Genomic DNA, 25,654 nt, shown 5'->3' with positions numbered 1-25,654 from the left:
TCAGCGGCGAGGCCAGTCCACACCTCCCTCAGCAGCCCCCGCCTCAAAACCTTCCTAGTCCGAGTTTTCAGGCCCATGTGACGCCTGTGGGAGGCAGGGTTCGCCATCACCTCTCCCACTGGCATACAGTCACTTCGGACAGGTGGGTGCTGCAGATTGTCCGAAGGGGTTTCTCCCTCCCCTTCGAGTCTTCCCCTCCATCCATGCCACCTCAATACCACCGTGTGTCGGGGGATCACTTGCAACTTCAGCAAGAGGAAGTTTCGGCCCTCTTGGCCAAGAGGGCCATCGAGCGCGTTCCTGGGCCAGAAGTAGGACGTGGCTGTTACTCCCACTACTTTCTGGTACCCAAGAAGGGCAAAGGGGGCCTACGCCCTATCTTGGATCTGCGGAACGTCAACGGCTTCCTCCGGACGGAGAAGTTCAAGATGCTCACTTTGGCTCAGGTCCTGGCTGCCCTGGACCCAGGAGACTGGATGGTAGCGTTGGACTTGCAGGACGCCTATTTCCACATCCCCGTCCTGCCGGCCCACCGGCGTTACCTGCGGTTCACGGTAGGCCTAGAGCACTTTCAGTTTACCGTGCTCCCCTTCGGCCTTACCAGCGCCCCACGGGTGTTCACGAAGGTGATGGCGGTGGTCGCAGCCCATCTGCGCAGGCAAGGGGTGTCAGTCTTCCCCTACCTCGACGACTGGTTGTTGAAGGCGGGCTCGCCCCAGACAGTCGTCAGCCACCTCCAGACTACGGCCGACCTCCTGCACTTGCTGGGGTTCTCCATCAATGTGCCGAAGTCACACCTGTGTCCCTCTCGGAAGCTCCTTTTCATCGGAGCGGTTCTCGACTCGGCGCAGTTTCGGGTTTACCCACCCGAGCAGCGGGTTCGGGATATTCAGGCTCTGATTCCTGTCTTCAGGCCGTTATCCCGGGTCTCGGTCAGGTTGACGCTGCGGCTTCTGGGACTGATGGCCTCCTGCATCCTTCTGGTGCGTCACGCCAGGTGGCGGATGCGGGCTCTGCAGTGGGACCTGAAGTTTCAGTGGGCCCAGCATCAGGGCAACCTGTCCGATCATGTCCTGATCTCGGAGGGCACTGCGAAGCAACTGCAGTGGTGGCTCACGGACCGCGACTGGGTCAGTGGCAGACCCCTCTCCCTACCCCAGCCGGAGCACGTAGTTGTGACGGACGCGTCCCTCCAGGGCTGGGGAGGCCACATGGGGGAGGCGGAGATCAGAGGCCTCTGGTCTCCGGCGGAGTCCCAGCTCCACATCAACCTTCTGGAGCTGCGGGCGATTCGTCTTGCACTGAAGGCATTCCTCCCCTCTGTCAGGGGGAGCGTGGTGCAAGTGTTCACTGACAACACCACCGCCATGTGGTACTGCAACAAACAGGGCGGTGTGGGGTCGTGGACCCTTTGCCAGGAGGCTCTGCGCCTCTGGCAGTTGCTGGAACATCAGGGCGTGACCCTGGTGGTTCAACACCTGGCAGGCTCTCTGAATGCCAGGGCGGACGAACTCAGCCGCCGGTGCATGATGGATCACGAATGGCGTCTGAACTCGGACGTGGCGCAAGGTCTCTTTCGACAGTGGGGAGAGCCTTGGTTAGATCTATTCGCCACAGAAGAGAACGCGCAATGTCAGCAGTTCTGCGCGTTGGAGTTTCCAAGGCGGCACTCGCTCGGAGACGCTTTTCGTCGCGAGTGGAGCTGCGGTCTGTTGTACGCCTTTCCGCCTATACCACTTCTGCCCAGAGTGCTGAAGAAGATCAGGCGCGACCGGGCCCAGGTCGTCCTTGTGGCTCCGGACTGGGCACGAAGATACTGGTATCCCGAGCTACTCAGCATGTCAGTCGATCCCCCGATTCGTCTGCCTCTTCGGGAGGACCTTCTGTCGCAGCAGCAGGGGACGGTCCTGCACCCGAACCTGTCCAGTCTCCACCTACTAGCTTGGAGATTGAGCGGCGGCAGTTGAGGCCATTTGACTTGCCTCCCGAAGTCTGTGATATCATTCTGGCAGCCAGGCGTCCCTCCACAAAGTCGGTATACGCCTGCCGGTGGAACAGATTTGTGGCATGGTGCACAGCAAAGGCTGTGGATCCCCTCAATGCCCCTCTCTCTGAGGTTCTTCTATTCCTTCTTTCCCTTGCCCAGCAGGGCTCTGCTCTGGGCACTCTTAAGGGGTACCTTTCTGCTCTTTCCGCCTTCTTACGGCTACCAGATCAACCCTCTTTATTCAAGTCCCCTATTGTGAGTAGATTTCTGAAGGGCATCACACACATGTTCCCTCCTGTTCCCTTCGTGATGCCCCAGTGGGACTTGAATCTGGTTCTCACCTATCTGATGTGTGCTCCTTTTGAGCCACTTCATAACTGCCCTTTTCGTCTCCTTACTCTAAAGACGGCCTTCCTGGTTGCCATCACCTCTGCCAGGAGGGTGAGTGAGCTCCAGGCTCTTTCTTCTTCTCCACCTTTCCTGTCTGTTCATCCTGATAAGGTGGTGTTACGTACACGTCCTTCCTTTCTGCCCAAGGTTGTCACGGCCTTCCACATCGGGCAGTCCATCACCTTGCCCACCTTCTTTCCGCCTCCGCATCCCTCGAAAGAGGAGGAGAGGCTCCACCGTCTGGATCCAAAACGTGCGCTCTCCTACTACCTAGACCGCACTCGCCAATTCCGGGTGGATGACCAACTCTTCGTTGGTTACGTGGGCGCGAAGAAGGGAAAGGCTGTACACAAGAGGACCATCTCAAGGTGGATCATCTTGTGCATCCAAGCATGCTACTCCATGGCGAGGAAGGAGCCCCCGGCTGGATTGCGGGCTCACTCCACTCGGGCCACGGCAACGACAACTGCCCTGGGCCGCGGTGTCCCCCTGCAGGACATCTGTCAGGCAGCCACGTGGGCCTCGCTGCACACGTTCGCAAGACACTACTGCCTGGACAGTCAAGTCCGGAGGGATGGCTTCTTTGGCCGTTCCGTCCTCCAGGACTTTCTGGTGTGATATTGGTTCGCAGACCCACCGCCGGGGTTGGTATTGCTGGGGTATCTATTCTAAGGTAAGGAATCTATCACTAACGTGTCTCTTTCAGATGCACAAGTTACTACTTGTGTAACGATATATCTGTAAGAGACATTAGTTAGTGATAGATTCCTTACCGCCCTCCCATCCTCCCCGTTCTGCGAACCGATATTTAGGGTTAAGGTCATCCCCTTTCAGGGCCCTAGTTTCATGGCACCAGTGTTAGTTCTATCATGGCTCTGCGTATCTGGCGCGGAAAAGCTGTGTTATCAGAACTGACGTCAGCGCGCATGGGCGCCGTCTATATACTCCGACGACGTCATCCCGGCGCTCACGACACCGACGACGGACGCGGAGCCGCAGACGACGCCTACCAGCGCGCAGGGGTATTGCTACGCAAAAATTTCCGGATCCAGTCTGACGCCTGGGGATATTCTAAGGTAAGGAATCTATCACTAACTAATGTCTCTTACAGATAAATCGTTACACAAGTAGTAACTTGTGCGTTACGGCCCTCTTGGCCAAGGGGGCCATCGAGCGCGTTCCTGGGCCAGAAGTAGGGCGTGGTTGCTATTCCCACTACTTTCTGGTACCCAAGAAGGACAAGGGGGGCCTACGTCCTATCTTGGATCTACGGAACGTCAACGGCTTCCTCCGGAAGGAGAAGTTCAAGATGTTGACATTAGCTCAGGTCTTGGCTGCTCTAGACCCGCAAGACTGGATGGTAGCGTTGGACTTGCAGGATGCGTATTTTCACATCCCCGTCCTGCCGGCCCACCGGCGTTACCTGTGGTTCACGGTAGGCCAGGAGCACTTTCAGTTTATCGTGCTCCCCTTCGGCCTTACCAGCGCCCCACGGGTGTTCACAAAGGTGATGGCGGTGGTCGCAGCCCATCTGCGCAGGTTAGGGGTTTCAGTCTTCCCCTACCTAGACGACTGGTTGTTGAAGGCGGGCTCGCCCCAGACAGTCGTCCACCACCTTCAGATGACGGCCGACCTCTTGCACGACCTGGGGTTCTCCATCAATGTGCCGAAATCACACCTGTGTCCCTCTCAAAAGCTCCTTTTCATCGGAGCGGTTCTGGACTCGGCGCAGTTTTGGGTTTATCCTCCGGAACGGCGGGTCTGGGATATTCAGGCTTTGATTCCCATCTTTCAGCCGCTATCCCGGGTTTCGGTCAGGTTGACGCTGCGGCTGCTGGGACTGATGGCTTCCTGCATCCTTCTGGTGCATCACGCCCGGTGGCGGATGCGGGCTCTGCAGTGGGACCTGAAGTTTCAGTGGGCCCAGCATCAGGGCAACTTGTCCGACCACGTCTTGATCTCGGAGGGCACTGCGAGACAACTGCAGTGGTGGCTTACGGACCGCGATTGGGTCAGTGGCAGATCCCTCTCCCTTCCCCAACCGGAGCACGTTGTCGTGACGGACGCGTCCCTCCAGGGCTGGGGTGGCCACTTGGGAGAGGCAGAGATCAGAGGCATCTGGTCTCCGGCGGAGTCCCGGCTCCATATCAACCTGTTGGAGCTACGGGCGATTCGTCTAGCACTGAAGGCATTCCTCCCCTTTGTCAACGGGAGTGTAGTGCAAGTGTTCACCGACAACACCACCGCCATGTGGTACTGCAACAAACAGGGCGGGTGGGGTCGTGGACCCTTTGCCAGGAGGCTCTGCGCCTCTGGCAGTGGCTGGAACGTCAGGGCGTGACTTTGACGGTTCAACACCTGGCAGGTTCTCTGAACGCCAGGGCGGACGAACTCAGCCGTCGGTGCTCGATGGATCACGAATGGCGTCTGAACTCGGACGTGGCGCAAGGCCTCTTTCTGCAATGGGGAGAGCCTTGGTTAGATCTATTCGCCACAGAAGAGAACGCGCAATGTCATCAGTTCTGCGCGTTGGAGTTTCCAAGACGGCACTCGCACGGCGACGCCTTTCGGTGCGAGTGGAGTTGCGGTCTGTTATACGCCTTTCCGCCTATACCACTTCTGCCCAGAGTGCTGAAGAAGATCAGGCGCGACCGAGCCCAAGTTATCCTTGTGGCTCCGGACTGGGCTCGAAGGTACTGGTATCCCGAGCTACTCAGCATGTCAGTCGGTCCCCCGATCCGCCTGCCCCTTCAGGAGGACCTTCTGTCGCAGCAGCAGGGGACGGTCCTCCACCCGAACCTGTCCAGTCTCCACCTCCATGCTTGGAGATTGAGCGGCGGCAGTTGAGGCCATTTGACTTGCCTCCTGAAGTCTGTGATGTAATTCTGGCAGCCAGGCGTCCTTCCACAAAGTCGGTATACGCCTGTCGGTGGAACAGATTTGTGGCATGGTGCACAGCAAAGGCTGTGGATCCTCTTTCTGCCCCTCTTTCCGAGGTTCTTCTTTTTCTTCTCTCTCTTGCCCAGCAGGGCTCTGCTCTGGGCACTATCAAGGGCTACCTTTCGGCCCTTTCAGCCTTTCTAAGGCTTCCTGATCAGCCTTCTTTGTTCAAGTCCCCAATTGTAACGAGATTCTTGAAGGGCATCACACACATGTATCCACCTGTTCCGTTTGTGATGCCTCAGTGGGACTTGAACCTGGTTCTAACCTTTTTGATGTGTGCTCCCTTTGAGCCCCTTCATTCTTGTCCTCTCCGTCTCCTGACTTTAAAGACGGCTTTCCTGGTTGCCATCACCTCTGCCAGGAGAGTGAGGGAGCTCCAGGCTCTTTCTGTCCAACCCCCTTTCCTGTCCATTCATCCTGACAAGGTGGTTCTAAGGACTAGACCTTCTTTCCTGCCCAAAGTAGTTTCTGCTTTTCACATCGGGCAGTCCATCACCCTCCCCTCCTTCTTCCCGCCTCCGCATCCTTCAAAGGATGAAGAGCGGCTCCATCGTCTGGACCCAAAACGTGCGCTTTCATTTTATATGGATCGCACACGCCAGTTCCGGGTGGATGACCAATTGTTTGTTGGCTACGTGGGTGTGAAGAAGGGACGGGCGGTGTGTAAACGAACCATCTCTCGGTGGGTCGTTCTGTGCATCAAAGCGTGCTACTCTTTGGCTCGGAAGGAGCCTCCTGTTGGGCTGAGGGCCCATTCCACTCGGGCCACGGCGGCTACTACTGCCCTGGGCCGGGGAGTCCCTTTGCAGGACATTTGCCAGGCGGCTACGTGGGCCTCGCTGCACACCTTTGCGAGGCACTACTGCCTGGACAGTCAAGTCCGGAGGGATGGCTTCTTTGGCTGTTCTGTCCTCCAGGACTTTCTGGTGTAGGAATGTATTAGTTCGCAGACCCACCACCGGGGTTGGTATTGCTGGGGTATCTATTCTAAGGTAAGGAATCTAACACTAACGTGTTTCTTTCAGATGAACAAGTTACTTACCTTCGGTAACGATATATCTGTAAGAAACATTAGTTAGTGTTAGATTCCTTACCGAACCCACCCATCCTCCCCGTTCTGCGAACTGATACCTAGGGTTAAGGACATCCCTTTCAGGGCCCTAGTTTCAAATGGCACCAGTGTTGGTTCTCTCATGGCTCTGCGTTTTCTGGCGCGGAAAAGCTGTGTACAAAGAACTGACGTCAGCGCGCGGAGGCGACGTCTATATACTCCAGCGACGTCATCACGGCGCACGACGCCGACGACGGACGCGGAGCCGCAGGGGACGCCTGCAGACGACGCCTACCGAGGCGCAGGGGTACTGCTACGCAAAAGTTTCCGGATCCAGACTGACGCCTGGGGATATTCTAAGGTAAGGAATCCAACACTAACTAATGTTTCTTACAGATATATCGTTACCGAAGGTAAGTAACTTGTTCGTCTGCCCTGAAGAGGGAGCCAGGCAGGCCGTTAGGACCTGGTGCCCCATTGTGTCAGATCTTTTTTAAAATAGTGCGAACTAAAGTTTTGCCTGGAGGAACTCGGTCATCCAACGTTTTCAATGCGTGTACAGTGCTGTCTGATTCTTCACTCGCATTAAGGCCTTTATTTAAGGAAGTTCTACTTTGATCTTCTTTGTACAATGTTTTCACATGAGTGGCCCAGGTACCTGCATCAAGTAAATTCTCTCTGTGGGTGTCACCTTGGGTTAGATTATTTAAGTATCGCCAGAACTCTTGGGATTTGCATGGTCTCAGCAAATCAAAGATCTTCAGTCATATCGCCTCGATGCATTCGCGTTTTGCGGCTCAGACCTGCTTCCAATGGCTTTTTACGGCTTCTTTAAGTAGCCTTTTCGCGGATGCTGAGCCAGTTTTCCGATAAGCCCTATGTTTGGCATTTAATTGTTTGACACTCTCTTTAATTGCTGGGATGAGTCCTAGAGTATGTGATGAGGCTAATTTGGTGGCGAACTGATCCCATTCACCTATAGCGCCCATGATGTTTGCGCTAAGTCGCCAGCCTGCCAATGTTTTTTTCCATTTATCAAACTTGTTAATTGGCACTGGCCCTCATTTGATTTTTCTTAATAACTTGTGCAGTTCTTCTCCATTAGGTGCCCCAATGCAGCTTAAAGTGTGGCGTGTATCTGCTGGGAGGTTTAACATAATCAATAAGGCGGCATGATCGCTTTCGCATCGTGGGTGCACTGTATAATTGACCATGAGATTTTGTATTCTCTTACTTAATAGAATATAATCTATTGCCGTTTGATTGTTGTATGTGGGAGCAAAAAATGCCCCTGGTTTATTCCTTAAAAACAGAGAATGTGCTGTTATATTGTACGTCTGCATTAGGGCATTGAAAGCATCTGTAGACCCGGAATGGTTGCTTTGTGTTGCAATGTCCCCTATATTATGTGTGTTGAAGTCCCCAAGGATGATGGATTCCATAGGTGCGAACTGTAAGAGCAGAGTTTCTATCTGACGTTAATTAAAAGAATTGAGAGTGGGCCGTTAATCGTGGAGAGGCCTTTCAGGGTACCCGCCAGAAACATATTTGATGGTGTTTTTTATTTCTGTAAAATTTATTTTCAGAGAGTGCTTAATGTATATAAAAATCCCGCCTGAGGGTCTTCCGAATATGTTGCCTTTGATAGCTGGTTTGCAATATTCCACGTAACCTTTTATTGATATTGGTTTAGTAGCCCATGTTTCTTGGGTGCTAATTAGGTCGGCTCCTTCAAGAAATGCCAATGTCACTGGGTTTTGCTCGAGCGTTAAAATCTCTGCAACGTTCCAGGTCATGCAATTTAGTCTTCGGATGCTGACCATCGGTTTACTGTACTTGGCTAAGCCATTTTTCGGCAGATGTTGAACGGTCTCCTCGCTTGCAGGGGGGCGGGTATTAGGGACTGGGATTTAAGGCCTGTGACAGCCAAGACCAGTCGTTGCGGGTGTTCCCCTTAATTGAGCAATAACAGATGCCCTGTCCCAGACTCGTTGTTATTTTAATTAAGCTGTCGTTTGTAAGATTTATTTTTGTGCCGCCTTTGGTCCTGTGGAGGATGGACTCAGCTAGTGGCACTGAGTAGGTCAAGACATTCATGAATGGCTTTTTCTGAATAATCTGTTCCTGAGAGACTGGCGGTTCCTTAAAGTCGCTGTTTTTCAAGATCATTGGATATTTTAACTCGGGCTGAGTCATGATTTTTATGCCCCAGTTTTCCAATTGCTTGTTATTTCTTTTCAAGACCTCAACCATGGCCGGATTGGTGAAGATTAGCTCTGTAGTCTCATTGATCTCACTTGGTCCTGGGGTAAGGAAAGACACACTCTCAATATCCGTTGTTTTTATCTTTTCTAGACCTGGAATGTTTGCGCAGAGTTTTAGGAGATTGCTGTGAATAAGAATATCCAACTTACCCTGTGAGACATATTCAGGGTACAGCAATATTTTCAGATCATCGTGGTTTATAGATGGCAGATTTTGTTGGATGATTACCTCCTGCGGGTCGTGGGGCTTTGTAGGGTTTGGGGTAGTCTGTGCCTAGGTGTCCAAATCATCCTCTACCTGATTTGAGGTAGCCACCGTCTGCTGTGCTTTGTTCTCGATCAATGGTCTAGTTAGCATAGGTTTCATCTCTCGGTTATTGGTAAATTCAATTTTGCCTTGAGATGCCCTGTGGCCTTTTGCTGGCGTAATAGTATGCTTGGGTATAGTGGTAAGCAATGACCTATCAATGAAAGCTCGGATCAGCTCGGTGGTTTATGCTGGGTTTTTTCAACTACACAGAATTAGGAAGATTAGCAGATTTCTGTCTTGGTAAGCTCTGACCTTACTGATCTTGGACTTGGTCATCTCCCGACTGGACTATTCCAACTCTCTCTATGTACGTATCCCGGGCTACCAAGTTAAATGCCTCCAGTTAGTCCAGAATCAGGCTGCCAGACTCATCTTCCATCAACTTAAATGGCACCGCATCAGGCCCCTGATGAAAATCCTTCACTGGCTCCCTGTGGCTATGCGTGGCCTTTTCAAGGTGGGATGCACGATCTTTAAAGCTCTTCATGACAATAGCCCAGCTTTTATTTCGTCTAAGATCCTATGTTAACCCGACTCGTAATTTACGATCCTCCCATTTGAATCTGCTAGTCACCCCCACCTTTAAACGCAAGAAACATGGAGGTTCTCGATTTGCAGTTTTAGCTCCTCAGTTTTGGAACTCGCTCCTCATGGAGCTGAGGGCGGCCACCTCCTATGTACCGTTCAGAAAACAGCTGAAGACATGGCTGTTCTCTCAGGCATATGATAACTAGGTCTCTTTCCTCTATTGCTGCCTCACGTCTCCCTCAGCGCCAAGAAGCCGTTTGGTGAACGAGCGCTTGATAAGTTCCTTATAACATAACATAACATAACTTGGCCATGTTGCCTAGCCCCTGTTTATGCATGGAGCCATTCCCGCAACCACTTCACTTCCCATTCAAAGACCTCTGTAAATCCAAGATTAAACATAAAGTGAAAAGGGACTCGACTCCCATCCCTGCTACTCTGACTCCAAAAAGGTCAAGCGGTGTCAATATGTCAGTCACAGTCCATCGAGGTCACTGGACATTGAGCTGAATCCTCAGTTAGTCCAGCATACATCCTGAGTTTCCTAGGCCATCGTCAACCCCCACAGTTGATTGAGGCCTTCAAATAGGCCATGCTGCATATTTTTTGTGCTTTTTTGTCTCTGTCTGGCACGCCTTGAGGCCCTAAAGAACTACTGGGTCCAACAGTCAGATTACAGCTTATGAGTCCCTCCCCAGAGCTGCCTGTCCCCTCAGGACCCATTACTGGGCCCACACCAAATTTTTGTATACACTTCCATCCTTGCCCTGAGATCAACACTGAGTTTAACCAAACTGCCACTGGTAACGCCACGTGTGTCAGCTCAATCTTGACCTATATTGTACCATGAAAATACAAAACTGCAACCAGTTGCCTTGCACAATGATATCTGAAAGAAACACGTGGTGATCGATTCCTTACCTTAGAATTACCCCCAGGCTTCATACTGGATCCAGAAAGTTATCGTCAGCAGCAACCCTGCACGTTGGTAGGCATCGTCATGCAGCTCCATGTGCGTCCTTGGCGTTGTTATCGCAGAGATTATGTCGCTGGAGCTTCTTAGACGCGCCCACGCACGCTGACGTCAGGCCTTTTGTCTCAATTCTTTTAAATAGATCGACTCCTGGTGTCGCAGGGATGCCCTGCTTTAAGAACTGTGGGGACTGTCACCACATGATGTCAGTGACTGACCCACACCGCGTGTGTCTCCACTGCCTGGGGCGCGACCACGACTCCAAGTTGTGCCCGACTGCCGGACCATGGCACCGAAGACTTTGCGGGAGCAGTCCCAAAAGTTGCTGGAAGTCCGGCAGTCGGCTCTGCACCGCTCAAGGTCCCGGTCCCGTGGGAGGTCAAGGGACCGGTCACGGAGCCGTCATCATCGTTCCTCTGGATCTAAGTCTTCGCACTCGGGGTCAGGTAAGTCGAAGCAATCCAAGAAGAAGTCGAAGAAGCGTTGTTGCTCTTCGATGTGCGGGTGGTCTCACCCCGTGGCTCCGGCGGAGCCTGCGACATCACTGCTGGCCTACCCGCCCTTTCCAGGTCTGTCTGCGACACCTGCTCAGGTTCAAGAGTTTCTTGCTGCCATAGCCCGAGACTTTGAGCTGTCTGGCCCCGCAGGCATGCCTATGGGCGCGCGGGGCCGACTGGGGGTTCTGCCCTTCCGGCACCACAGGACCCCCCTGTATCCAGGCTAGGATCCTGGGTGACACCAGTTGACCTCAAAACACCTCTACTGGCGTCGACCCCTCCTCAGGCACCACCTCCGACGTCGTCCAGAGGCACCGCCGACGTCGGCCCCAGTTTAAGCCCGGACACGGCGCCGGATCGGCGTTGCTCGATGCCGATGGGGCCTTTTCATCCCTATGTCCGTCCTCCTTATTTTCAGCCTGTTTCCCAAACTTCGGAGGAAGGGGAGGTCTTAGGACCCTCTCACACAACAGTGTTATTATGATCCGGACTGGGCAGAGGATTTGGGGGATGCCAGTGGTCTTGACACCTCACCTGACCTTGGCATGCTGTCTGCTCCTACCGTGGCTACAGAGGAGGGAGCCAGTTACGCAGTGGTGTTGCGTAGGGCGGCCAAGGCACTCCACCTCGTACTCCCTACAGTGGCCGTCAGGACTAACCTCCTGACAGAAGTGCTTCAGCTGGCAGCAACCTTTTCAAGCCCTTGCTGCCTTTTAATGATGCACTTTCGGGCGTTATTTTGGGCACTTGGTCCAGGCCCAACACAGGGGCTCCTGTGGACAGGAACGTGACCCAATGCCATTGCCCAGCTCCAGGTGACCCCCTCTTTCTCTCCCAACACTACAGTCCCAAGAGCTTGGTTGTCTAAGCCTCTGCTTCCCAGAGCACGTTCCTTTCCGCACCTCCCGATAGGGAATCCAAGAAGCTGGAGCAGCTTGGCAAGAAGCTGTTTTCACCTGCCAGCTTAGGGCTGTGGTCGGTGAACACCGCATGCCTCTTCGGCCGTTATTCCCACTCTGTGTGGGATACGGTTGTGCAGGTGCTGCCCTACTGTCCGGAGGAGGCACGGACAGTCCTCTCCCAAGCTATATCAGCTGGGAGAGATGCAGCTAATTTCACCATTCGTTGTGGGCTTGATATCACCGATTCGCTGGGCAGGGCGATTTCCACAACAGTGGCGCTTCAGCGTCACGCCTGGCTGAGACCAACTGGCTTCTCAGGGGATGTCCAGAACACTCTGATGGAAATGCCCTTTGATGGCATTTACCTTCCTGGCAATAAAGCAGATAGTGCATGGGAGCACTTTAAGGACTCATGGGCTACGGCCAAGTCCTTGGGCCTGTTGGACACTCGCCCTCCTCCGCCTTCTGCTTTTTGCTCTTTTTGTGTACAGGGAAGGGGTGCCCCATTACGTTTGTTTCAGAAGCACAGGCCTGCGCAGCAACATCCTCAGCCCGGGCGCGGACGTTGGATCCGCAGAGGCGGTTCTGGGGGCCAGCAGGTGGGTCAGTCCACCTCCACCCCCGCAGCATCCACTTCAAAGCCTTCCTAGTCTGACCCTTCAGGCCCATCAAACGCCAGTGGGCGGCAGAATTCGCCATCATCTCCCCCACTGGCGCAACATCACCTTGGACAGGTGGTTGCTGCAAATTGTCAGAAGTGGCTACTCTCTCCCCTCCCAGACTATCCCTCCAGCCATGCCACCTCAGTACCAGCGCATGTCAGGGGACCATCTTGCGCTTCTTCAGCAGGAAATCACAGCCCTCTTGGCCAAGGGGGCCATTAAGTGCGTTCCTGGGCCAGAAGTAGGTTGTGGTTCTTATTCCCACTACTTTCTGGTCCCCAAGAAGGACAAGGGCCTGGTCCTATCTTGGACCTCAGGAACGTCAACCGCTTCCTCCGGAAGGAGAAGTGTAAGATGTAGATGCTAGCTCAGGTCTTGTCTAAACTGGAGCCTGGATGGTAGCATTGGACTTGCAGGACTCATATTTCCACATCCCCGTCCTGCCAGCCCACCGGCATTACCTGCGGTTCACGGTAGGCCACAAGCACTTTCAGTTTACCGTGCTCCCCTTCGGCCTTATAAGCGCCACTTGGGTGTTCACAAAAGTGATATCGGTGGTCGCAGCTCATCTGCGCAGATCAGGGGTTCCAGTTCCAGAGTTACTCCCCTGCGTGGCATGCACAAAAGATGCATCTGACCGGTTTGCATCTCCAAAACTCCCGCCGTACTCTAAAGTATTTGCAACACAGGAGGTGGATTTCCAGATTTTCCAGAGGCCGACCCGAGTCCCCACCTGCAGCCCTCATGGGTACGTGGAACCGGAACCCATGGATACAGTGCACATTTGTAAGTGGATCAGCCCCTCAACTTCCCTTGAGGCTGTGCATTGGGTTACTTGTAGCCCAGACGCCGAGCACCTTTTCCACTGAAGATTGCTGGAGTACACTCCACGAGTGTTTCGTGAGCTGGCTCTTTGTGTTTTTGCTCGAGGTACCATCGCAATCACTGTTCCGTTTGACTGGTGGGTCCCTGAGAAGGCAATTTTGACTTTCATTGGGCTTCCCTGGTTGCTCTAGATGCGTGGGTTGCTGTTGCCAACTCTTGTTGGGTCCCATTCAGGCACCGACACTGCAGCACGCAACATCCTTCGTGGGACAGCTCAAATCCAGCTCCTAGTCATCATCGACGCCTCCTGGTCCTCATGGTTGTAGAGTCAAGCTTCACCTCTTCACACCTGAATCACCCGACATCGGTGGGCATTCATCTATTGTGCCTGTGGTCACTGGCAAGTGACCCGGACTCAGTCCCCTCTGCGTTCAGGTTCTTCTCATCCTTGATCCAGGCTTGGATCACCCCGGACACTTTTCTTCTTGACGGCAGCAGCACTTTGCAGTAGATCGCCATTGAAATCAACGACGATTCCCGAAACCAAAAGACACCTATGCACCCGGCTTCCCTGGGTGAGGTAAATCGAGTCCTCCGATGCTCCAGTGGGTGTTGGCCCTAGAACCCCTTAAGTCGAAAGGGGTTTGCTCAAAGTCCTATCCTAAGTGTGTGTTGGAGAGTAGCATCTGCTTACTATGGTTCCCCCCACTTTTTGCTGGTATTTCACTGTTTCTCGACTTTAGTCTGGCTGGGGCCCTGCTATCCAGGACCCCAGCCTAGCTGCTACCTCTCTAAAATGATTGCATGTACTTTAGGTACACTCCAGATTGGTTACTGGGTTACCTTGTGAGTCCCTAGTATATAGTACCTTAGGTACCAAGGGCATAGGTACCCCAGAGGCCTACCAGGGGCTGAAGCATGTATTATGCCACCCCTAGGAAGCTTTCCAAAATGGCACCACAGGTCTGCCACTGCAGCCTGGGTAAGGTGGTGCATGCACCCCTTACTAAGATATAGGTTAACTATATCTACCTTTAAATCACTGACACATATAAATCAGTCACTCCTATGGCAGGCTTTATCAATCCTGAAGGCAGAGTGCTTGGTTTTGTGTGAGAGGGTGCCCATGCATGAGCTGGGCCCCTCTGCAGCTTTCGGAGCCTATTCTCTGAGGCTGTTCTGTGATGCAGCCAGACCATATACTCTTAAGTGCATTATAACCTCACGGTAAATGCTAACTTTGGAATGGATGCATGGAAGCATGTCGTGTTTGGTATCGAGCAAATTGGATTTCTACCCCCTGCCAGTCCTGGCGGCAGAGGTAGAAATCCATCCTTCTAGAGGAAAAAACATGTACATACTGACCTAACCGGTAATAGTTTAAAATAACCCCAGCATCACAAAATGGATGCTGAAGCCACAGACACGGGTCTGACCTCCTGCTGCTGGATGAAACTCCGGCAGGGGAGGCCTGGACAATAGGTTTCCTGTCACAGGGAGGTGTAACCACTTCCCAGACAGGCTTTAGTGGATTTGGGCTGGGAGGGTGCATTCAGAGAATGCTTTTCAGACAGTGCTGGGGGCACACTTGGTGTCCCTGTGCATACCCCAGTTCAAACCGGTTGCAGGGGCACTCAGCCCTTGCTCTGGCGCGAAACTGGACAAAGGGAAAGGGGTGTAACCACCCCTCTTCCCAGACCCTCCCATAGGTGGGTCCCCAGAGTATGTCCAAGCCCTTTCTTTAGTATAAGTAAGGGACCCCTGACAACAGGACATTCGATTATACCTGGACAAAACTCTGAAGCTGAATCCTGGGAACTTCGACACACTATATCGACTATAGGACTGAAGAATCTCCCTTGGGGTCAATGAGTGACACCCCTGCTCAAGCAGGCACCAAAGAAGCATCTTGCCGGTCTGCATTTGAATGCCGAAGTATTTGTTGTGAGAAGTTGGCCCGATATGCAACGTTCGCTATTCTAGCGACCGCTATGTATCGTTCCAACGACCCTTATGGTGTTTGGTTGTAAGTCAACCTATAGACCAGCTATCCTAGTAGCGTGGATACGAGCAGTCTAAGGCTAAAGACTCGAGAGGGCGCGTTAAGCCAGCTGTTTACCACACATGTACCCCTTGAACACCCAGTGAAAGGACACCACACAAGTGTTATGAAAATAAACCGTATATTTATTAAGAATCACAACAGCCCTGTACTCTTTATGAGGACAGGGTACTAAGCACAAACCAAATCTCTTTAGCAAATACTTCAAGTGCACAATTAAAACAAGTGTCCGAGGACACGGAAAGATTAAGGTCTCGGGCGGACCCGATAAGGCAAGTCGGAAGCGAGGGACTCAGGACCCTAGAGTAAGGAGGCTATGCAGGCACCGAAATGCCGAGTTACCTAGCCACGAGGGCTGCGGCTGCACAAGTCTTACAGGCGTCGGGGTCTTTGCTGACGAGCCAGGAGCCGGAAGAAAAGGAGTTGCTGGCCGGCGACCAGTGCTGAATAGTTCGTAGAGATCCAAGCCTGGATCGGAGATTGATGAAACCTGAAAGCAGAGGGGACCAAGTTCGTACTACTAGCCAGTAGTCAGAGGGTACCAGGAAGGCACCGGTTGGCCGTCACCTCGACCAGGTGAGTGGGCGACGCTAGGCTCTGCAGTCTCACGGACCAGGAGGCGTTGTCGGCGACCACGGCGGAGGTGCGAGCTGTCCCACGAAGGATGATGCTGTCGGCGTCGCTGGGCCCAGGATGGGGCAACAAGCCTTGGCAGATCTCAGGGCCACGTGGTGGGCCTAAGATGGCGTCTTGAGTGGACCAGGAGGGTCCGGGGTGCTTCTCGCAAAGATGGAAGCAAGGGCCAGTCTGGAGCAACCAGACCAGCAGTGATGATTCTCGGATGTCGTCACAGAAGGGCACAAGCCAGCGGCTAGTGACCAGACAACGTGCTGAGCAGCGAGCAGAAGGGCCCCACGCAGATCGTGGAGATGCTGGGAGACTGCACTTCGGTGCTGGAGCGGCTCAGGGTCGGGGCTTCTCGGACCCCAGAGCACTCACCAGAGAGTTACCTCGATGGTCGTGCTGGCGTTAAGAGCGTGCAGGTTCTGATGATGGCCGGTCCCTCGAGGTCTCGCCGCACCCACAGATCACAGCTGAGCTGATGACGTGGGTAGAGGTCAGAGGTGCCAGGGAAGCCGGTTCTCGTCGAGCTGGGCCGTCGGATTCCTTGAGGAAGGACTTACAGCAAACCGCAGAGTTCTTAGTTGGTGCCCGCTGATGCAGGGTGACTACTCCTTAGTCACAAGGGAGAAATCTTGAGAAGAGTCTTGAATGTCCTTTCGTAGAAAGTAGTTCTTGAATCAAAGATGATCTAATTTGGAAGGGTCCCCGCTCCGGTCTTTATTCTAAAGAAAGGGGTGGGTACATGACTAGGTCCTGCCCTAAGGGTGGGACCAGGAAGGGGGGTAGTTACACCCCTCTCCCCTGCCGGACTTTCCCCAGGCCAGGGCTGTCGCCCCTGGAACTGGTTCTAACCGGCAGATGCGTAGTGAGCACCGGGGTGCCACTCCGCAGTCACCTTCTCGCCAAAGCCCTACCTACCCAGAATACACAAACCCTGTCTGGGACGGTGCGAACACCGCCCTCGACAGGAAACCCTTTGTCCAAGTGCTCCTCGCTGGAAGGACTCCCAGCAGCAGGAGGTCAGACTCGTGTCTGTGGTGGCAGCATCCATTTTGTGGAGCTGAGGCTTCAGTTAACTTTAACCGGGGTTCACAGTTACGTACTTGTCGTGTCCCTCTAGAAGGGTGGGATGCTAACCTCATCGCCAGAATTGGTGAGAGGGCAGCACCCCGATTCGTATGACACCTTACTCGACATGCCTTGATAACGCGACACCGGAGTTACCGATATGGTACGCGTTATCATGGAACAGCTATTGGGTCTTGATTCCGCAAGCTGCAACCGGGCTCGGCTCGGGCCTGAACCTAGCTCACACGAGCCCACGCACTCTGCCTTCAGGATCGTTAAGGCCTGCCATAGGAGTGACTGATAGGAACTCGGGTGTCCATTGTATGGTTAGATATAGAGCTACTACACCTAAAGCGAAGGGTGGTTACACGTCTTCGCCCCAGCTGTCGTGCAGCCAGTTGTGTCAAATTTAGGAGGCCAGCCAGGGGTGGCATAATACATGCTGCAGCCCCTGGCGGCCCTGGGTACACCTATGCCCTGCGTTACGGGGTCTGATAAGGTGGCCCAGTACCAATTGGAAATGCACCTAAGGTACATGGAATCCATTTTAACGAGAGAGCAGTAGGCCTGGGGTCCTGATTGGCAGGATCCCAGGTCGACTATGTCAAAAACCAGCTAAAACACAGGGCAAAAAGTTGGGGGCAACCATAGTCAGGATGTACCTTCCTACACAACCCCCCCCCCAAACGAAAGGAGATAAGGCTATCCTTGTCCAGGTAAACCTCTATTACCTAAGTGGCCATATAAGGAAGGACCAGCTCTGGCTTGGTTTCCCCCTGTGTCATGGTCCACTAGGCAACCCCTCACCCTAAGGGTATCTGAGGGTCTCCACCATAGGGAATCTCTGTCTCCGGTGTGTCTTGGGAAAGAAGAAGGCTGATGCTGGGATGGAGTACTGAAGTGAGGCTCCTCTACCTTTGGGCTCAACTTCCTCCAATCACCATTCATCATGTGTGCCTTCCTTTCTTTAGCTGAGATGCACTGAGCTCTCAGGGTCAGCCTCTGGCTACCTAAAGCTGGAGGCTGAGTCCCTCTGTTTGGCTTACTGGAGGGACAGGTCAGGGCTGGGGTTTTTAGGCCCCATGTTTGGCTGTGCCCAACAGTGTCCAGCTGTGGGAGTTCCCTAACTATTTTTAAGGGGGATCCCTCAGGAGTCTGTTCTATTTTCACTTGGCTAGGTTTACCAGCTTCAGTGATCCTAATCTTCTGATTAAGGGGTTCTTTTGGACAGGGGGCCCTTTGGGGTCCACCACTGGCCTCCCTGATCTCTTCAGCCCTGGGCTGACTGAGACAGGGTAGAGAGGTGCAGGTTACCTGCTCCAGACTGGGTCCCACCTGGGAAGGGTCCACGGCCATCAGGGGCTCTGCCAGGCTAGGCCTGACTACCTCTGGGGCAGTTCCTTCAACAGGGGTAGAGTCAGTTCCCTGAGGAGGCTGGCTCTCACCTAGTGTCTGGGAGGGGGAAGACTCTTCTTCCTCCTCAATGCTCTCTGTTTGAGTGGAGTGATCCATTGTTTCAGGCTTCACAATCTCACTATCCGTTTGAGTAGAGGCTGAGACCATTTCAACCTTGCCAGCCTTTTCAGGAGGGCACTCAGTCTGTGTTTGGGCGGTGACTGTCACAGCCCTCCTATCCTGTTCTGGAAAGTCTGTCTGAGCCTGGGCAGTGGCTACCACTGCCCTTCCAACCTTTTCAGGGAGGAATGGTGCTTGGACTGGGGCTGTAGCTATTACTGCCCCACTAACCTGTCTGGATAGGCCTATCATTCGGGAGTGAGTTTCTTGCTCCACCTCAGCCCATGCTGAGAGTTCCAGGTCATTCCCCAGTAAGCAATCTACAGGTAGGTTATCTGTCACTGCCACTCTCATGGGCCCTGTGACATTACCCCAACTGAGCTTGACCACTGCCATGGGATGCCTTCTCTTCACTCCATGAATGTCTGTCACCTGATAAGTAAAACCAGGGGTCAGTTGAGCAGAGGGGACCAGATGGTCACTCACCATGGTGAGGCTGGCCCCTGTGTCTCAGAATGCCTCAACTTTCTGACCATTCACTAAAACTTCTTGTCTATACTTTCCCAAAAGGTGGGGTCCAGTAGTGAAGTTGGCAAACCCCATGCCAGTCTCACAGACAAGAGTGTGGTCAGGGAACCTGGCTAGGCCATAGTCCTCCTGATTGCCCAAAGTAATGCCCACCACATTCTTGGGGGCACTCCCACCACCTGGGGGATTACCACTAGTGGTAACAGGAGATCTGGGAGTGTTACTTGGGGGTATGTTTTCCTTATTGCTATTTTTAGGGCACTTGGCATCACTTTTGTAATGGCCCACCTGTTTACAGGTATGGCAATAAGGCTTCTTCTGTTCTGAAGGAGTGTTCTGGGACCCACCACCCTTGTTGGAGTTTTGGGGCCCTTGGGGAGTCTTCTCTGTGGATTTATCCCCACCCTTCTCTTGAGGCTTGGTCGATTCCTTTTTCTGGTCACCACCCTGGTTTTTAGGCCTAACCCTGGTTCTGACCCATTTGTCTGCCCTCTTACCCAATTCCTGTGGAGAGGTCAGATCAGAGTCTACCAGGTGCTGGTGTAATAACTGGTTCTGACAATTATTTAAGATTTGCTCCCTTATAATTAGATTATACAATCCTTTAAAATCAGTAACCTTACTACCCAGTAGCCAGCCTTCAAAAGCCTTAGTGGCACAATCGACAAAGTCAGACCAATCTTGAGACTGCGTTTTCTGGGTATCCCGGAACAGCACCCTGTACTGCTCCGTGGTTAGGCCAAACCCTTCAACGAGTGTATTTTTCAAGATTTGGTAATTGTTAGCATCCTCCACCCTTGTGGTGAGGAGCTTGTCTCTTCCTTTTCCTTCAAAGGAGAGCCACAAGATAGCTGCCCACTGACTCTGGGGAACACCCTGCACAGTGCAGGCCCTCTCCAAAGCAGTAATCCATTTGTGGATGTCGTCCCCTTGTTTAAAGGGGGGCACTATCTTACCAAGGTGTTTCGTATCGAAACTCTTTTCCCTATTACTAGGTACATTGCTGCCACCAGTGGGGACTGCCCCACTTAACTGTTGCTCTCTAGCAAAGGCAAGCCTTTCTTTGGCCAGGGCAAGTTCTTCCCTTTCGATCCTCAGATTAGCTGCCCTTTCCTTAGCTTCGTACACTCTCCTCTGAGGGGACGTCATCCCTCTCTGAGAAGAGTTGTGAGAGCCATTGGTTCGAAGGGATCCGCCAGAGTCTCTTGACAGAGATCGGGCTCGTCCATTCCCAATGTTAAGCTGACCTGATAGTGGCCCCAGGGGTCCCCCAGTACCGCTATCATGTTTGCTTAAGTTGGACCTGTTTAGTCTGACGACTTCTACCTGTCCCTTATCTGCCTCATCCCCAGAGAGATCCTCATCCTCATCCTCCTCCACATCTTCGTTCTCAGTTGCGAGGTGGATGAGGTCAGGATCGTCTCGGGTTCCCTCGAGGGGAGGCATGTCTCCTTCTGGATTAGAAGAGCTACGAAGTTTCTCAGCTCTCCTGGCATCATAAGTCTCCAAGAGACCAATCAGAAAGGACGTTGTGGGGTTAGACCCCTGCTGAATCTTCCTGGAGTGACACAGTCGTCTTAACTCCTTGAAGCTCAGCACAGTATATCCTGAAGGGATGACCTGTGGAGGGTCAACTGACACAAGGGGAGACCCAGAGTTTCCTCCTTTGTCCGACATACTGGTTCTAGTGTGGTGTAAGTGATGCACCTACCTACACTACGTGTTTACCTACTGTACCCTTGCTAAGAGTTGTAGCCAAGGTGTGCTAAGCCTTGAGGAGCTACAACAGCTGGTTCAGTAGAACTCAGAGTATTCTAAGCTTTTAGTTATATGTACTAACAGTACTTGTGCGATCTTTCAACAAGATATTCTTAGGATACGTGTGGTAAAACAACAGCAAGCTCAAATCCCAACCGCTGCTCACCAATGTGAGAAGTTGGCCCGATATGCAACGTTCGCTATTCTAGCGACCGCTATGTATCGTTCCAACGACCCTTATGGTGTTTGGTTGTAAGTCAACCTATAGACCAGCTATCCTAGTAGCGTGGATACGAGCAGTCTAAGGCTAAAGACTCGAGAGGGCGCGTTAAGCCAGCTGTTTACCACACATGTACCCCTTGAACACCCAGTGAAAGGACACCACACAAGTGTTATGAAAATAAACCGTATATTTATTAAGAATCACAACAGCCCTGTACTCTTTATGAGGACAGGGTACTAAGCACAAACCAAATCTCTTTAGCAAATACTTCAAGTGCACAATTAAAACAAGTGTCCGAGGACACGGAAAGATTAAGGTCTCGGGCGGACCCGATAAGGCAAGTCGGAAGCGAGGGACTCAGGACCCTAGAGTAAGGAGGCTATGCAGGCACCGAAATGCCGAGTTACCTAGCCACGAGGGCTGCGGCTGCACAAGTCTTACAGGCGTCGGGGTCTTCGCTGACGAGCCAGGAGCCGGAAGAAAAGGAGTTGCTGGCCGGCGACCAGTGCTGAATAGTTCGTAGAGATCCAAGCCTGGATCGGAGATTGATGAAACCTGAAAGCAGAGGGGACCAAGTTCGTACTACTAGCCAGTAGTCAGAGGGTACCAGGAAGGCACCGGTTGGCCGTCACCTCGACCAGGTGAGTGGGCGACGCTAGGCTCTGCAGTCTCACGGACCAGGAGGCGTTGTCGGCGACCACGGCGGAGGTGCGAGCTGTCCCACGAAGGATGATGCTGTCGGCGTCGCTGGGCCCAGGATGGGGCAACAAGCCTTGGCAGATCTCAGGGCCACGTGGTGGGCCTAAGATGGCGTCTTGAGTGGACCAGGAGGGTCCGGGGTGCTTCTCGCAAAGATGGAAGCAAGGGCCAGTCTGGAGCAACCAGACCAGCAGTGATGATTCTCGGATGTCGTCACAGAAGGGCACAAGCCAGCGGCTAGTGACCAGACAACGTGCTGAGCAGCGAGCAGAAGGGCCCCACGCAGATCGTGGAGATGCTGGGAGACTGCACTTCGGTGCTGGAGCGGCTCAGGGTCGGGGCTTCTCGGACCCCAGAGCACTCACCAGAGAGTTACCTCGATGGTCGTGCTGGCGTTAAGAGCGTGCAGGTTCTGATGATGGCCGGTCCCTCGAGGTCTCGTCGCACCCACAGATCACAGCTGAGCTGATGACGTGGGTAGAGGTCAGAGGTGCCAGGGAAGCCGGTTCTCGTCGAGCTGGGCCGTCGGATTCCTTGAGGAAGGACTTACAGCAAACCGCAGAGTTCTTAGTTGGTGCCCGCTGATGCAGGGTGACTACTCCTTAGTCACAAGGGAGAAATCTTGAGAAGAGTCTTGAATGTCCTTTCGTAGAAAGTAGTTCTTGAATCAAAGATGATCTAATTTGGAAGGGTCCCCGCTCCGGTCTTTATTCTAAAGAAAGGGGTGGGTACATGACTAGGTCCTGCCCTAAGGGTGGGACCAGGAAGGGGGGTAGTTACACCCCTCTCCCCTGCCGGACTTTCCCCAGGCCAGGGCTGTCGCCCCTGGAACTGGTTCTAACCGGCAGATGCGTAGTGAGCACCGGGGTGCCACTCCGCAGTCACCTTCTCGCCAAAGCCCTACCTACCCAGAATACACAAACCCTGTCTGGGACGGTGCGAACACCGCCCTCGACAGGAAACCCTTTGTCCAAGTGCTCCTCGCTGGAAGGACTCCCAGCAGCAGGAGGTCAGACTCGTGTCTGTGGTGGCAGCATCCATTTTGTGGAGCTGAGGCTTCAGTTAACTTTAACCGGGGTTCACAGTTACGTACATGTCGTGTCCCTCTAGAAGGGTGGGATGCTAACCTCATCGCCAGAATTGGTGAGAGGGCAGCACCCCGATTCGTATGACACCTTACTCGACATGCCTTGATAACGCGACACCGGAGTTACCGATATGGTACGCGTTATCATGGAACAGCTATTGGGTCTTGATTCCGCAAGCTGCAACCGGGCTCGGCTCGGGCCTGAACCTAGCTCACACGAGCCCACGCACTCTGCCTTCAGGATCGTTAAGGCCTGCCATAGGAGTGACTGATAGTAACTCGGGTGTCCATTGTATGGTTAGATATAGAGCTACTATACCTAAAGCGAAGGGTGGTTACACGTCTTCGCCCCAGCTGTCGTGCAGCCAGTTGTGTCAAATTTAGGAGGCCAGCCAGGGGTGGCATAATACATGCTGCAGCCCCTGGCGGCCCTGGGTACACCTATGCCCTGCGTTACGGGGTCTGATAAGGTGGCCCAGTACCAATTGGAAATGCACCTAAGGTACATGGAATCCATTTTAACGAGAGAGCAGTAGGCCTGGGGTCCTGATTGGCAGGATCCCAGGTCGACTATATCAAAAACCAGCTAAAACACAGGGCAAAAAGTTGGGGGCAACCATAGTCAGGATGTACCTTCCTACATTTGTGACTCAGGATACAGACTTTCAGACTTCTCAGAGGCCGACACGAGATCCCAGCAAGGCTGAGACCTGCAGCCCTAACGAGCGATGTGGAACCAGAACTCCTGGACACTGTGCACATTTGCATCAACTTCCCAAGCTTTCCCGAAGTTGTGCAATGGGCTATTTGTAGTCCAAGCCTCGAGCACCATCTGCACCGAAGATAGTGGGCTTACACTCCACAAGTGTTTCGTGAGCCCGCTTCTAGCATTTCTACTTGAGGCCCCTTTGTGATCAGTGGTCCATCGACTGGTGGGTCCCCACGAAGGTAATTCTACTTTCCTTTGGGCTTTCCTAATTGCTCCAGATGTGCCCTGACTCCCCACCACGTGGTGAGTCCCTCAGACCTTGCTGGTCTGTACCAAAGCCAATCTCTGTTTTCTGTGTGTTGCTGTTGCCAAGGCTTGTTGGGTCCAATCTGGAAACCGACACCGCAGCACTCGACATCCTTCATGGGACAGCTCGAATCCAGCACCTGGTCATCGTCGACGTCTACTGGTTCTCGTGGCTGAAGAGTCAAGATTCACCTTTTTTACCTGAAATCACCCGACATCGGTGGGCATCCGCTCATCGCCTTCCTGGTCACTGGCAAGTCACCCAGACTCTGTCCCCTCTGCTTTCAGGTTCTTCACATCTCCGATCCAAGCTTGGATCCACCCAGACACTTTCCACTTGGACGCCAGTACCACTTTGCAGCAGATCGCCATAGAAATCGATGACGAAACCCGACACAAAAACAGACCTATGCACCCGTCTTCCTTGGGTGAGGTAACTCGAATACTCCGGTGTTCCCGTGGGTGTTGACTCTAGAACCTCCTAGATCTAAAGGGGTTTGCTCCGAGTCCTCTTCTAAGTGTCCTTTATCTTTAAAATTCCAACAGCGACTTTCCCCATAGAAGTTAATAGTGATTCGCTGCTGTGTTTAGACACTGCACGCGTCCCCCGTGGGTCCCCTGTGTCACTACCTTGGGTGGTTCCTGGTGGCCCCAGTGGTTCTAAAGGCTCTAGGCCTTGTCTCTAGGTCAGTTGCGATTCTTATACCACTTTCTTAATATATGGTTTGGTACGCCCCTAGGACTCAACATATATTGTGCTAATTTACTGTGTGCTAATAAAGTTTACTGAATGTACTTTTGCCTCTAGCCTCATAAAGAGACTAGACGGATGTGTTTAGAATGACTACATATATTTTATATATACATACCTGGTGTGGTTCTCCTTTCATTTGGTCATTCACAAGATTATAGACTGGTAAAACAAGCTGCTTTACATTCCTTCAAGACTTAGCCTGAAGGCTGCTCTCCACAGCTACCACTAGGATAGCTTCCTATAAAGGTTGTCTTAAACCTACCATCAATAAGGGTCGTTTGGATTGGTGCAAGGTGCCTACTAGAATAGTGGACAGCATATGCCAGGCCAACTTCTCACATTGGTGTGCAGAGTGTGGGATTCCAGCTTTGCCATTGTTTTATCAGATAATTCAAGTGACTGGTCATTTGAAAACCACTGAAGGTACCAGAGGTACATATAATACAAGCTTAAATACAGTAAGTTCTACTGAACTTAGAGTTGTGTGTTAAGGGCTTTGCAGACCCTTTCTACAGCTCAAGAGAGTTTAGTAGGTAAACAACCAGAGTAGGTAGTGCATACACCACACCTCACTAGTTATGTCTGCAAGGCCAGGAGCCAGTGGGTCCCTGCCATATGTCAATCAAGTGCAAACATCCAAGTATGACACATTCCCTTTTCAAGAATTAAGGGCTCTGTGTGCTATGAAGAAATTGAAAACAGGTCAGAATCCCAACACCCAACGCCTCATAGAGGCATTGCTGCTAGATGACTTTAGACAGGCATCAGAGCCTGAAAGGGTAGGCAGTTTGGTTGGGACAGCAGACGAAGAAGGGCCCTGTGGTCCAAACCACCAGGACCTAGACTCTGATGCTGACCAGGCATGTGCTAATGACCTAGACCTGGACAATCCAACTCCTCCAGGAGATGAAGAAGGCCAACGTGGCCCTCTCTTTGTCCCACCAGGAAGAGTTGGGGGTGTGCCTACAAGACCAATATCTCCTACACAG

At 52.8% G+C, this 25,654-nt stretch overlaps 1 long non-coding RNA gene across 1 annotated transcript in view; it reads right to left on the bottom strand.

The window, feature by feature from the left end:
* Window positions 1–25,654, bottom strand: part of LOC147708878 (uncharacterized) — a 66,906-nt gene that overhangs the window by 24,537 nt on the left and 16,715 nt on the right. The window lies entirely within an intron of this gene.

This window comes from Lissotriton vulgaris, chromosome 6 (assembly GCF_964263255.1).
Source record: "Lissotriton vulgaris chromosome 6, aLisVul1.2, whole genome shotgun sequence".
Lineage (NCBI taxonomy): Eukaryota > Metazoa > Chordata > Amphibia > Caudata > Salamandridae > Lissotriton > Lissotriton vulgaris.
The sequence above is the reverse complement of the archived record's forward strand: the minus strand, read 5'-3'. Positions and strand labels throughout refer to the sequence as shown.